At 35.7% G+C, this 13658-nt stretch overlaps 1 long non-coding RNA gene across 2 annotated transcripts in view; it reads left to right on the top strand.

Moving 5' to 3' along the window:
* The first annotated feature begins 517 nt into the window (after positions 1-517).
* LOC138166106 (uncharacterized) overlaps positions 518-13658 on the top strand; it is a 335461-nt gene continuing 322320 nt past the window's right edge. For both annotated transcript variants that reach the window (XR_011169530.1, XR_011169531.1), the window contains exons 1-3: positions 518-657; positions 1020-1142; positions 12675-12760. This is a non-coding gene — a long non-coding RNA (uncharacterized lncRNA). The remainder of the gene's footprint in view (positions 658-1019; positions 1143-12674; positions 12761-13658) is intronic.

Genomic DNA, 13658 nt, shown 5'->3' on the forward strand with positions numbered 1-13658 from the left:
TACAAAGAAATTGACATAAACATGTGTTTCTCCTTCCACTGCATTACATTGAACATTCTATATGGAAAAGGAAAAAGAGACATCCAGGTATAAGTACACTTGAGATACACTTGCCTTTTGAGAAGGAAGCCTAAAATGTATAGTTGAAGGTGATTCATCATAGCCAAAAGAATGCAGTTCAATTAGCACAAATCACAGCAGTCAGACAAAAGAAAGGTTACTTTTCAGGCCACTGGAGTGATTTAGAGAGGCAAGATTCTAATTATCCATGTGTTGGCTTCAGAAGATAGGGTTTACCTGAAATTAATAGGATTAAGGCATTCCTTTGAGAAATCCTAAGGAGACTGAGTTAATAATATTGTTGCTTATCCCCTCAAAATTTGCTTTGGGGGACATTTGAAGGCAATTGAAACAGGCTTTTCCACTTTTCTGGAAAAAAAAAATGTTGTTTTTCCTGAGAGAGAATGACTGGTGGAAGGATTAGTGGGTGGGAAGCACCAGACTTCAAAGTAGGAGTGCCAGGAGACAGCTGCAGGAGCTACAAAATTTTATTGGGGCTTCACCTCATAAAACTGGGATGGGGGAAGAAAAGAAAAGGTTAAAAAAAGGAAACTAGTTCAGAAGGAATGAACTGGAAGGAAACACAGTAAAGCATGGGTGGGTATAGCAATAAGAACTTAAATAAGATCAGTCCTACATGCATATCAAGCCCTAGGCAAGAAAGTCAGTTTGACTGGAGAAAGACACTAGAAAGAATGCACTGTGAGCTGGGTCAAATACTCAGACAGCAACCCAAACATAATTACAATAAGGAAATGCATGAACATCATTTTGTGAGTTCTGGGTTAAATTTAAAATGCATTATGAAAAAATAAAGTTAAAATTAAAAAAAATAATAAGCTTCATATACAGTACCCTTTTTTGTTCTTTGTATATTTGTTCATGTCTGTTGACAATTCTTAAGTTTGTAATAGATTTTTAAAAAAGAAAACGATTTATGCTATACGGATTTTTTTCAGATTGCTCATAAAGAGGGAACTTATGACAAGAATCTCCTTCCTCCCAAATCCAAAGAAATTCATCTGACCCCAACAGCTGTGGCAATCTTGAAAGATCAACATTTCTTTAATTTTCTGAAAATGGTAAGAATTTTATTGCAACTTTTGGCCAGAAACCATGTAAAATTTTCTAATGCTGCCCAGAAGTGACCGCCTGAGAAATCAACAATTGATGTGAGAAAGAATTGTTTATTTGAGTACGTGTAGCCAGGATTCAGGAATGGTGGGGCCTGACAGACCCATACTGAACTTCCACAGCTGGGAGTGGGGACTAGGGAGAGGGAGGAGGATAGTAACCTTTCAAAAGGTTTCATTTCAAAGTGTAAAAAAAAAAAAACATCAAAAGAAAGTAACTGCATTTAAGAGATCTGGGTGGGTTTCCTCCTCTCTTCCTCTGACCAGATGCATCTACTCCTCAACCTATTTCAATCTGTAGGGCACAAGTTGTCTAAGGCATGGCCTAAAAAGTCACTGCAATCTAGGCAATAGCTCTGTCTTGTCTCGGGCCATCTATTTGATTTCATTTTCCATGTTGTCCTTTCATTAAAGTTTCTGGGGACTCTCTTGGTTGCTTCTTCTGGCAGGAAAAGGACCTATCTACCTCTTTTAGGTAAGGCTCAAACATATCAAATAGTTTACCTAAAGTTAGTGACTACTTGACCTCGTTTGGCTTTTCATCTTGACTTTTCCATTTGTACCTTCCTATTTCCTTACTTCCTACATTGTTTTGATCATTGTTTTTCTTTGACTCCTTTTTGTTCTATGATATATAATTCTGGATGATTTTGTTTTTTGATCCTGGATGGCCTTTCCCTCTTTGCAATTTCATTGAATTGCTCTGCAGAATGGCTCTAAGTCTTATCTCTCATACTTAATATTTTGTTATTTCTACTCATGTTGTTGGTTAGTTGTTTAAGTGGTAGCTGATCCCTTGTGATTCTTCTTTGGAGTTTTCATAGCAAAGACAGTGGAGGGGGTTGCCATTTCCTTCTTTAGATAATTTTACAGATAAGGATACTGAGATAAATTGGGTTATGTGACTTGCCCAGGATTACACAGCTAGTAAGTATCTAAGGCCACATTTGAACTCAGGAGAAGGAGTCTTCCTGACTCTAGGTCCAGCACTCTAGTCATTGAGCCACTGAGCGCTACACACAGCACAGCTTTCTACTCACAGCATTGCTTTAGTATCTTAGTTCCTCACCTTGCCACTGAAATACACTGCTATCCATGGTTCTAAAGATAGCAGAGGGATTTTAATGAAAAAGCAAATAGAATTCATTGAGACAGGAACCAAATGAATCAGCTAACTTACAAATTATAGGAATCTTGTCAGTGTACCCTGACTAGCTCAGATGCCATTCTCCATCTCTGTTATTTTATGAAGAGTTGATGGTTCCAGAATTATCTAGATATTTGTCTTTGTTGTTTCATTTTCTGTGTGTACACTCATCCTAATTACTGAATTTTGCCATCTAACATTCTACCAATTTTCATATCCCATTAATGAGAATTTTTGTCTTTGTACAGTACTATACAATGATAATTGATGTTCACATTGATGACTCAAGTAACTATAAAATAATAAAGAACTTTCTGACTGAAAATAGAAATATTACATTATATTCAACAGAAATTATAGTTCAGTTCATTAATTGAAAAATTAGAAATTTACTTATGCTACCTATGAACAACAAAATCTCATAGTTGAAAAATACCCTAGAGAGCATTTAGTCCAAATCACAAAAATTCAATTTAATTCAACAAGAATTTATTCAGAATCTACCATATATCACATACCAGTAGGAATGGGATACCTTTTAAAGTATTCTCATGTTGTTGATTATTTACTAGCCAAAATTGATCATTAATTATCCAGAAAAATGAAATATTCTTGATAATGTGTCATTATACTTTGTTGGATCATATTTAATGATGGGAAACTCAATAAATCTAAAAGCAGCCTAGTCTGGTTTTGGATAATTCTATTTGGGGGGATGTAATATAATAATAACAATATTGATAACACAAAAAGGAGATTGGGCTAGCATTGAAATTGATTGATTTGGGGGGGGGGAGAAATATGCTTGTATATATTACTTTCCTTATGTAATATGAGAAGCTTAGAACAGGAACTCCCCTAGGATCCTTTATAACTCTGAATGTCTATAGTGTATATTTGCCTAGGTTAGGTGCAAAGAGTTATATAAAATATATCATCTGATTCTCTTAAAAGTCCTTTGCACAGGTGACAAAACAAAGGCCCTGAGTTATGAATTAGTTTGCCTAAAGTCACATAATTAGTAGCTAAGTAAGTATTCAAACCTAGATTTTCTGCCTCAACTTCATCAATATATTTGATTAATCAGAATAAGCCATTGCCCAACTATGTCAGGCAATAATCAGTTTATTAAAGAAAACTCAATTTGGAATTAGAAGTCCTAGGTTCAAGGCCCAAATCTGATACTTATTATTTGTATAACCTTGGATAAGTGATCAAAACTCTTTCAAAGCTGATAAAACGTATGCACAATCTATCTTAACGTACTATTGTGAGGATCAATTATCATATTTAGAATTAATTTTTGGAACTATGAAGTACTTTACAAATTTAACATTATTTTTATTGTTATTCCTAAGTCCCCCATTAAAGCACTGCAGTTTCCTTAAATAAATCCACTTACTCTTTTCCTTGCATTGAACTCTGGGTCTAGGTATATGTGATATTATATCGCTGCAAGTTACAGAACAACACAATCTCTGAAGATTTAAAGTTGAGGATAATTCAAAGAGCAATGGAGGGGCACAGAGTGACCTTGAGCAGATTGAATCGCACCACAAATTGATCATTAGAAGCATAGATCACCCACTCTCTAATATTTATTATTTCTTTGACATTTGCAAAGACATTTAACATCCCTAAAATTCAGTTTCTTACTCACACAAAAAAAGATGAGGTTGTACTAATTGGTGCCCAAGAATCCTTCCAGCTCTATATTTTTCATCTTGTTATCTTATGAAAAGATGTACCATGAGATATGGATCACCAGAATTATGTGTATGTCTGAAATTTGTCATTTTTATTACATCACCTTAGTCTACCCATGAGCAAATGATATTTTTTCAATTATTTAGGTTTTTATTTGTATGAATAATGTTTTGTAATTGTGTTCATACCATTCCTGGCTTTGTTTTTGCAGGTAGAATCCAAACTATTTAAGATTGTCTACAGTTATGTTAAAAGGGATTACTCTTTCTATCTAGTGCTGTTGGGTTTTGTTAGTAAAATACAGAAATGTTGATGATTTGTGTGGGTTTATTTTGTATCCTGCAACTCTGCTAAAGTTGTTAATTGTTTCAAGTGTTTTTTTAGTAGATTCTCTAAGTATACTATTGCATCATCTGCAAAAAGTAATAGTTTTGTTTCCTCATTATATCTTCAATTTTGTGCTCTCATTGCTAAAGCTAACATTTCTTCTACAATGTAGAATAACAGTGGTGATAATGGACATCCTTGTTTCACCCCTGATATTATTTGGAATCCTTCTAGCTTATTCCCATTATATATAATATTTGTTCATAGTTTTATATGGATACTGCTTACAATTTTAAGGAAAACTTCACTTATCTCTATACCCTCTATTGCTTCTAATAGAAATTGGTGCTATATTTTGTCAAATGCTTTTTCTACATCTATTAAGAGAATCATATTATTTCTGTTGGTATTATAATTGATGCTGTCAATTTTTCTGACAGTTTTCCTCACATAGAATCAACCCTGCATTCCTGGTAGAAATTCTGCCTAGTCATAGTGCATTATCCTGGTAATAAATTGCTGCAATCTCTCTACTGATATTTTATTTAAAATTTTTGCATCAATATTCATTGGGGAAATTGGTCTGCAATTTTCTTTTTCTGTTTTGGCCCTTCTTTATTTAGGTATTAGTACCATATTTATATCATAAAAAGAATCTGCTAGGACTCCTTCTTAACCTTTTATTTTTTTCAAAACAGATTTTTTATAGTATCACAAACATCATTCTTTAAATATTTAGAGAATTCGATTGTAACTCTTTCAAGTCCTGGAGATTTTTTCTTAGGGATTTCATTGATGACTTCTTCAATTTCTTTTGTCTTTTCTTTTCTTTCTGAAGGGCAATTGGGGTTAAGTGACTTGCCCAAGGTCACATGGATAGTAAGTGTGTCAAGTGTCTGAGGCTGCATTTGAACTCAGGTCCTCCTGAATCCAGGGCTGGTGCTCTGCAATTTATTTTTTCTAAAATAGGATAAAGTATTTTATTTACTCTTTTGTTAACCTGGGAAATTTATTTCTTTGTTTTTTTTAATATTCATGCATTTCACTTAGATTGTCAGATTTATTGGAATAGACTTGGAGAAAATAACTACTAATTATTGTTTTACTTTTTTCTTCATTGGTGGTGAATTCATCCTTTACATTTTTTATACTAGTAATTTGGTTTTCTTCTTTCTTTGTTTAATCTAATTAATCAAAAGTTTATATAATTTATTTTTTTTCACAAAAAACAGCTTAGTATTATTCATTAGTTTAAAAGTTTTCTTACTTTTAATAGTATTAATATCTTCTTATATATTTTTCAGAATTTCTAAGTTGGTATTTAATTTAATTAGTTCCTTTTCTAGACTTTTTGTTTACATGCTCAATTTATTGATCTCCTCTTTCTCTATTATTATTTTTATAATTATAATTCTCTATTATTATTATTCATGTAAGCATTTAGAGATGTAAAATTTCCTCTAAGAACTGCTTTGGCTGTATCCCATAAGTTTTGGTATGTTGTCTCATTGTTGTCATTCTTTTGCATTACATTATTAATTATTTCTATGATTTATTGTTTGATACACTTGTTCTTTAGAATTAGATAATTATATTTAGTCTTTTTGGTCTTTAGTCTATCTTTCCATGGCTCTTTATTACAAGTAACTTTAATGCATCATGATCTGAAAAGGGTGCATTTAATATTTCTGCCTTTCTGCATTGGATTGTAAAGATTTTATGCCTTAAGGCATGGTCAATTTTTTCTGTAGGTGTCATGTGTCACTGAAAAGGGGTATATTCCTTTTCATCCCATTCAATTTTCTCCAGAAATCTATCGTGTTTATCTTTCCTAAGATTCTATTCACATTCTAAACTTCTTTTTTTTTTATTTTGTGGTTAGCTATCTACTTCTTAGAAAGGGAATTCAAGGTCTCCCACTAGTACACTTTTGCTATCTATTTCTTCCTGTAGCTCCCTTAACTTCTCCTCTAAGACTTTAGATGCTTTACCACTTGGTGCATATATGTTTAGTATTGATATTACTTCTTTGTCTATGGTACCTTTTAGTGAAATGTAGTTTCCTTCCTTATCAATTTTAATTAGGCCTATTTTTCCTTTCATTTTGTCTGAAATCAGGATTGCTACCCCTGATTTTTTTATCTTCAGCTGAAGCATAAGATATTATGTTCCAGCCCTTTACTTTTGCATTGTGTGTATCTCTCTGTTTCAAATGTGTTTCTTGTTAAAAACATATTGTAGGATTGTGGTTTTTTAATCCAGTCTGCTGTCTTCTTCCATTTTATAGGAGAGTTCTTCCCATTCATATTCACTGTTATGATTACTAAATGTATCTTCCTCTCCATCCTATTCCTCCCACCTCATTTAAACTTTTCACATCTTTCACATTTTCCCTCCTCACCAAAGTTTTGCTTCTGCTCACCACCTCCTTCAATCAGTCCTCTTTATTAGAAAAGTCAAAATTTTTTAATGCATTATGTAGTCTAATAGAAAGGAGAAATAAAATTAAATTGCTAATTTTTAAATGAAGCAAGGTGTATTCAGAAAATAGAGTAGAAACGAAAGTATATAGGAATTTATAGGAACCCTGTATCTGAGAACATGCTAAAATCCACATGAATGATATCAGAAGTAAAGATCTCACCTAGTCCCCTATTAGAAAAGAAGACTATCAAGACAGAAAACAAAGGAAAACTAAAAAATCATAGAGATTTACAAGGAAATTCTAACAAAATTTAAGAAACAATCTTCAGAATACTCTTGAAAATGAAGAGAAGCCATTTCTTCATACCTGTTTTTGAAGTCCCTGATGCTTAAATGAGAGAAAGATAGAAAAAAAAAAAATATATATATATATATATATATAAAACAGCTCTTGTAAGAAATGCTGAAACAAAACAAATTCCACCAAAAAAAAAAAAACAAATTCATTTTTTCCAAATTCATGGACCAATTTTGTCACAATTGAGAAATACTGTAATGATCTCCAGTAGAAATAAGGATATCTATCTTATCATCATTAAAAATGATGCTTGTGAGGAGAGGCAGCTAGGCACAGTGAGTAAAGAGCTGGCCCTGGAGTCAGGAGCATTTGAGTTCGGTTCGAGCTTCAGACACTTAACACATAAAAAAAAAAAAAATGTAGCAAGTTATTTATTTAACCCCGATTGCCCTCTGAAAGGCAAAAAAAAAATGACAAGGAGAAAACAAAAATAGTGAATTGCTTTAAGAAAAAAAAAACGATGTTGCTGGCATGACTTGTGCTAGATGGTACTCCTCTCTCACTCTGGTGCAACAGACCTTTCATGCTGACATTCTAAATTGTTTTCAGCTGGAAAATTGTTTCACTCCATCTTTTTGTCGATTTTGCAACTCTGTAACTTGTTTAGAGTCATTATTTAAAGGTGTTTGGAGAGGTTTGGGGGAAAGCACAGGTGAGTCCTTGCCTTTACCCCACCATCTTGACTCTGCTTCCTAATCATATCTTTAATTCTATTTTTTAAGGAGTTACTTTCTTCAGTATTATTTATCCTTCTTTTACCAAGTTGTTGACAATCTTTTCGTACTTTTCTTGCATTATTCTCATTTCATTTCCCAATTTTTCCTTCATCTGTCTTTTGTGGTTTTTAGAAGCTTTTTGAGTTATTCCAATAATTTTTCTGGGACTTGTGTCCAATACACTTTTTTTTAGGATTTGTATGCCACTGCTCTGAGTTTCTCTCTTGATCTTTTCTGTTTAGTAAGTTTCTATGGTCAGGTTCTTTTATTTTTGTTGTTGTTGCTTGCTTGCTCATTTTTTCGGTCTATTTCTTGTCCTCCAAATTAAGTAAGAGGTGGGCTCTACAGCCAGGGTGAAGTGGGCACTGTCCCAAAATTCAGGGGTTTTGTGCTGCTGTTTTCAGAGCTAGTTCTGAGGGTGTAAAAATTTTCAGTTATTCCAAAGTCATATGATCTAAGGATGCATGTGGTCACTGCTCTCCTGACCTTGTACCCTGGCCTTGCAGCCTCCAAAATCATTCCTCTGTGCCCTAGAACTGCTACCAAATCTCCTGCTTCCCTGCAGTCACTAATGTTCTAGCATGTTCTGACCCTGTATACAAAAGCAATAGTTCTCCTCTCCCCTCTGGACTTCTGACAAGGAACTCTGTTCTCCTGTGAGGGGCCACAAACACTTCTCTCTGCCCTGGAACTATGAATAGGGCCCTATCTCCCCAGGCCTTTAAGTGATAGAGTGCTAGAGTTCCTTTTCTCCCCGGAACTAGGAAGCAGAACTCTGGATGTGTAATGCAATGGGGTACTGTATTCAGGGCCATCAAACAGTCCCCTGTAATTTCCTTCTGACTACTTGTCCAGTCCCCTCACCATCTATGTGATGACAGCTCCAGCACTTACTGATCTGGTGATAGATACAGCGGCCCCCAAGAGGAGGCCTGCACTGCCTACACTCCTGGGACGCACGACCACAGCGGCGAGACAGATCTTTCCTTTGGTTGGTTCTGCTGCACTAGGAATCTATATGAAGTATTACTTCAAAGTTGTTTAGAGGAGAATTGGGGGGAGTTCAAGTGAGTTCCCAATATTCCAACATTGTGGCTCTATTAGATGCTATTATCTACATTTTACGTAATATCTACATTTTACAATTCAGGAAACTGAGGTAAATAAATATGAAGTGACTTTTCCAAGTTCACACAGCCACCAAATGCCTGAGATTAGATTTAACCTCAGATCATCCTGGTTCCATGCCTAGTGCTCTATCCATAGTGTAATTATATTTTTGGAGAATCTAGACAAAAAAAGTTTCTGCTAAGTGTTACAAAGAATATCAATTGATAAATCAGCAAGGATTTAAGTGCATATTGTGTGCCAAGCACTATGTTAGGTTCTGAGAATACAATGATGAAAATTTTAGGGGCAGCCAGGTAGCACAGCAAGTAAGAGCACCGGCTCCAGTGTCAGGATGACCTGGAGATCGAATCCCAGGCACAGACACTCAGCACCCACCCAGAAACACCTGGCCGTGTAACCTTGAGCAAGTTACTTAACCCCAATTGCCTAGGGGCGGCCAGGTGGCTCAGCGAGTAAGAGCACAGGCTCCAGTGTTGGGACGACCTGGATCAAAAAATCTGGGCTGGCATACTCAGCACCACACCCAGGGCCATGTAACCTTGAGCAAGTTACTTAACCCCGATTGCTTTAAAAAAAAAAGAAAAGAAAAGAAAATTTTATCATTCCTGTTCTCCATCTAATTCCTTTCAATTATGGGGAAATAAATATAAACATATCAATAAATACAAAATATACACACACTGGAGGAAGGCTCCCCAGGATGCTAGTGTCAGTGTCTTCTGATTTCTCCACCATAGGCAGTGCCACCTACCTTGCCATAGATGCAGTTCGCCCCACATATCATCAATCCTATTATGGCATTCATGATTCACATTATGCTCAGCATCAACATGAAGAAGATCCTCCACAACATTTCTCAATCATTTTGAAAGTTTCTAATCCCATTTTCAAGCAGCTCTTTTCATTACTTCTGCTTTAGGCCTTACATTAAATTTAAATTAGAAAATCATCATGCAATTCGTTGTCTGATATAACAGTTTTATTAGAAAAAAACAAAAACAAAACCAGGCGATTCTTTACTGAATTGCCTATTTCTATCCCATGAGACACCGCTGAAGACCCAGAGCAGGATATTCTAGTCAGTTTCCCCCACAGTGGCACAGCTGACTGGGGGAGAAAGGGGTGGGCAGAGTTGGGTATAGTACTTTCTGCAGTTTTCTAGATGCTATTAATTTCTTAAAGAAGGTACACTCCATTTTGTGCTGGAGAAATTGGAAGCCTGACACCAAAATCCTATGGGGATTGAAACTACCATCCATAAACCTACAAAGTGTGTTTGATTCTGCCCCCACGGAGCAGTTGTAATAGGAGTTCTTTAGACCCGGCAGGGGCTGAATCAAGGTTCCTTAGCTAAAAGCAGCTGACTGCTACAGGCAATATGCATGCATCCTAAGTGAAAGGCTATGGATATCCCCTGGAATGAGAAGATTCACCCCCGAAGAAGTAAAATCTTCTCTTTCAAAATCACTCGTGTTGATTTGCCAATACTTTCCTATTTTATTTATTAAGTTTGTCACTGCACTGTGCTCTGTATACACTCCTGCTTGCTCATGCATGCTTTATGAATATAGAAATTAGCATCTCATTAACTTGATAATTAGGGCAATGATAAACAGCTGTTTGCTTGCCATGTAGGGCAAGATTTCTACCGGAGTTGCGTATCTTTCATACACAATAGCAGTGCAATTGTTTGTCACGGTATCAATTATGGAGAAACAGCATTGGAAGATAAAGCATATTTTTTAAACATTTGCTTTCCATGTAATTAAGATCTCAACACAGTCTCTCCCTTTGTTCCAAAAGCGGGAGGGGTAGAAGAGTTGAGCATTAGGCAGTTTTGGTTAACACCACACCATCATACTCAACAATGAAAGGATTGGGAGGAATACCATTGTCACTGTGTGCAGAAATGATATTGCAGGGCACATTCTCCCATAGCTCCCTGATTCCTCCTAGCATGTTGAAAACATCATTTTTTTCCACTTGTATTTAATTATGCCGAGAAACATAGCACATATTGATCCTTATGATTTTTTCCTTGTGTTTCCCCCACCTCCTTAAAGATTAACCTACACCATGTCCTTATCTTGCTTATAATAGGCTCCTGAGATGACAAACGTCATCTCTAAGATGATCAGAATTTTATGAAACCTTTCAAAATGCTTTCATTATAACACAATCTCCATTCAGTTATTTTTAAAAATGTATTTCCTTTGATCCCATGTGGATTTCAAGGGAGATGTAATTAAAAAAGCAACAACACCCAAAGAAAATTCTGTCTTTCTAACTAATATAAAGGGAAAATGGTGCTGTGCTCACAGCAAAGTCATGGAAGATAATTTGGAAGTTTAGTTAGCTTCCTGGAGAGAAAAATAACAACCGACAAACTAATGGCTAATCAATGGCCAATTGCTTCAGATAGGAGATGCCCCACAGAATCCACTGGAAATTAATGTGCTAATATAGGAGGCATTTGAAAATGTGTTCAGGCTCATCAAGTCAGCCTACCTTCCCTCACCAATAAGTCATGTATGGCAATGGTATTTTTGCTCACCAAGGTCTTAAGATGAAGTGCTATCTTGTTTTTTCCCTTGAGTTCTTCTAAGAACTAGAATATTGGAAAAGCTCATAATGTGATTTCTGGTCCTGTCTGTACAGAACTATAACTTTATTTGAAAGTAAATCTGGAAAGATAACCTTTCAGACAATGTCAGACACTTCAAATTTTCTGGTAGAAATCTGGATTTCAGGTTTGTAATGGTATTTCCTGTTACACTCAACACTCAATCAGGACATTCACTTCTTGGTGGGCAACTTAAGAATTCCAAGGCTAACCTGGCACTTGGCTTTGAGGATTTTTCAATTACAATCCAGGTTGTGAGTTTTAGTTCTGCCCTCTACTCCCGTCTAAACTTCAGAAAATTTCTTTATTTCCTCTTTCCATTAATCTCTCTGTGAAATGAAGTTCCATTGGGTTTTTGTCCTTCATTCTCAAAGAGAACCAAAATGACATCACTATACTGGAACCAAGCTAGAGGGTGTCTGACTGTGGCTCATCAGACCAATACAAGCTCAGAACGTTCTACCACAAGTCAGGTACAAATAGGTCATGTGAACATTTGGGGTGAATTCTCTAAATCTGTGTACCTTGTATTTCTTTTCAGCTACTTCAATTCTGCTTTGCTCATAGAGAACAGTTCCTTCTCTTATGTGGATATACCATGATGAGAGGTCCTGTTCCAGTGTCTCCCCTGTCACACAATCAACTCAAAAGTTAAGAGAGAACTTGAGAGTGTCCTTATATAACTTCTTCTGTCTACCATGTGAATGTTTGTCCTGTGTAAATTCTCAATAAAAGTCTTTTTGACAAGAGTGCATTTTACATTGGAACAGTGTGATCAGTCCATCAGAGATGCACTCTCTGAAGTAGAGTTGCAATTCTTGGCAGTTTAGTTTGAGAAAGGGCACCAGTGTCTGGTACCTTATCTTGCCAGATGATCTTTAGAATCTTCCTAAGACAATTCAAATGGAAGTGATTCAGTTTCCTGGCATGGCACTGGTAGACTGTCCAGGTTTCACAGGAATACAACAATGAGGTCAGTGCAATGACCCTATAGACCTTCAGTTTGGTAGTCAGTCTAATACCTCTTCTTTCCTCCACTTTCCTTCAGAGACTCCCCAACATTGAATTAATTCTGGCAATGAATACATCAACCTCATTATCAATGTGTATATCCCTGGGAAGTACACTACGAAGGTGAGTGAATTTATCTTTCCTATTCAAAACTTCTCCATTTGCTGTGATTGCTGGTTCCGTGTATGGATGGTGTGGTGGTGGCTGATGGGGCACCTGTGTTTTCTTGGCGTTGATTGTTAGGCCAAAATTAGCACAAGCAGCAGAGAATTGATTCCTACTTTGTTGCATCTCAGCTTCTGTAGCTACAATGAGTACACAATTATCTGCAAGCAGAAAATAATGGACCAATACTCCCTCTACTTAAGTCTTGGTGTGTAGCCTTTTCAAGTTAAAGAATTTACCATCAATATAGTTAGCTGACCTTAATTCCGTGTTCATTCGTATTGAAAGCATTTGACAACATGCTTGAAAACACCATGCTACTATCTCTCTGTCTCTCTCCATATATGTATGTGTGTATGCATAGATATGTACCTATATTATATACAATTCCAAAATCATATTGAATCTTTACTTTTTTTACCTATTTTGAAGCTTGATCTTTTTATCTTGCCAAAGTTGGAAGTATAGTGGCCGGTATTAACAAGCACCCTAGGTCACCCAGGATGGCCTGCTAACATAGGTTTTTTGATCTGCTTTGAAAGAAAACTTTTAAAGGGGTCAATAATTTTGCTTTAATTACAGATAAGCAGAAAATATAAGAAAAATTATCAGAAAGATTCAATAGTCAGGGCCCCTAGTGTCTGAACAAGGTAATACAACCAGTTACATATACTACCAGATCGGATAGCACAAACTTCTGAGTAATCAAGGGGTCTTAACAAATGACTACTCAGAGTCCCATCCAGGGAATCAAAAGGTCTTTCTCATGAGCAAGCCCCCAAAGTAAAATGCCAACCTCCTAGTACATATATATATATATATATATATATATATATATATATATATATATATATAT

The sequence above is a fragment of the Petaurus breviceps genome, unplaced genomic scaffold, assembly GCF_028583685.1.
Source record: "Petaurus breviceps papuanus isolate PSGF00001 unplaced genomic scaffold, PetGlider_PUasm1.0 220, whole genome shotgun sequence".
NCBI lineage: Eukaryota > Metazoa > Chordata > Mammalia > Diprotodontia > Petauridae > Petaurus > Petaurus breviceps.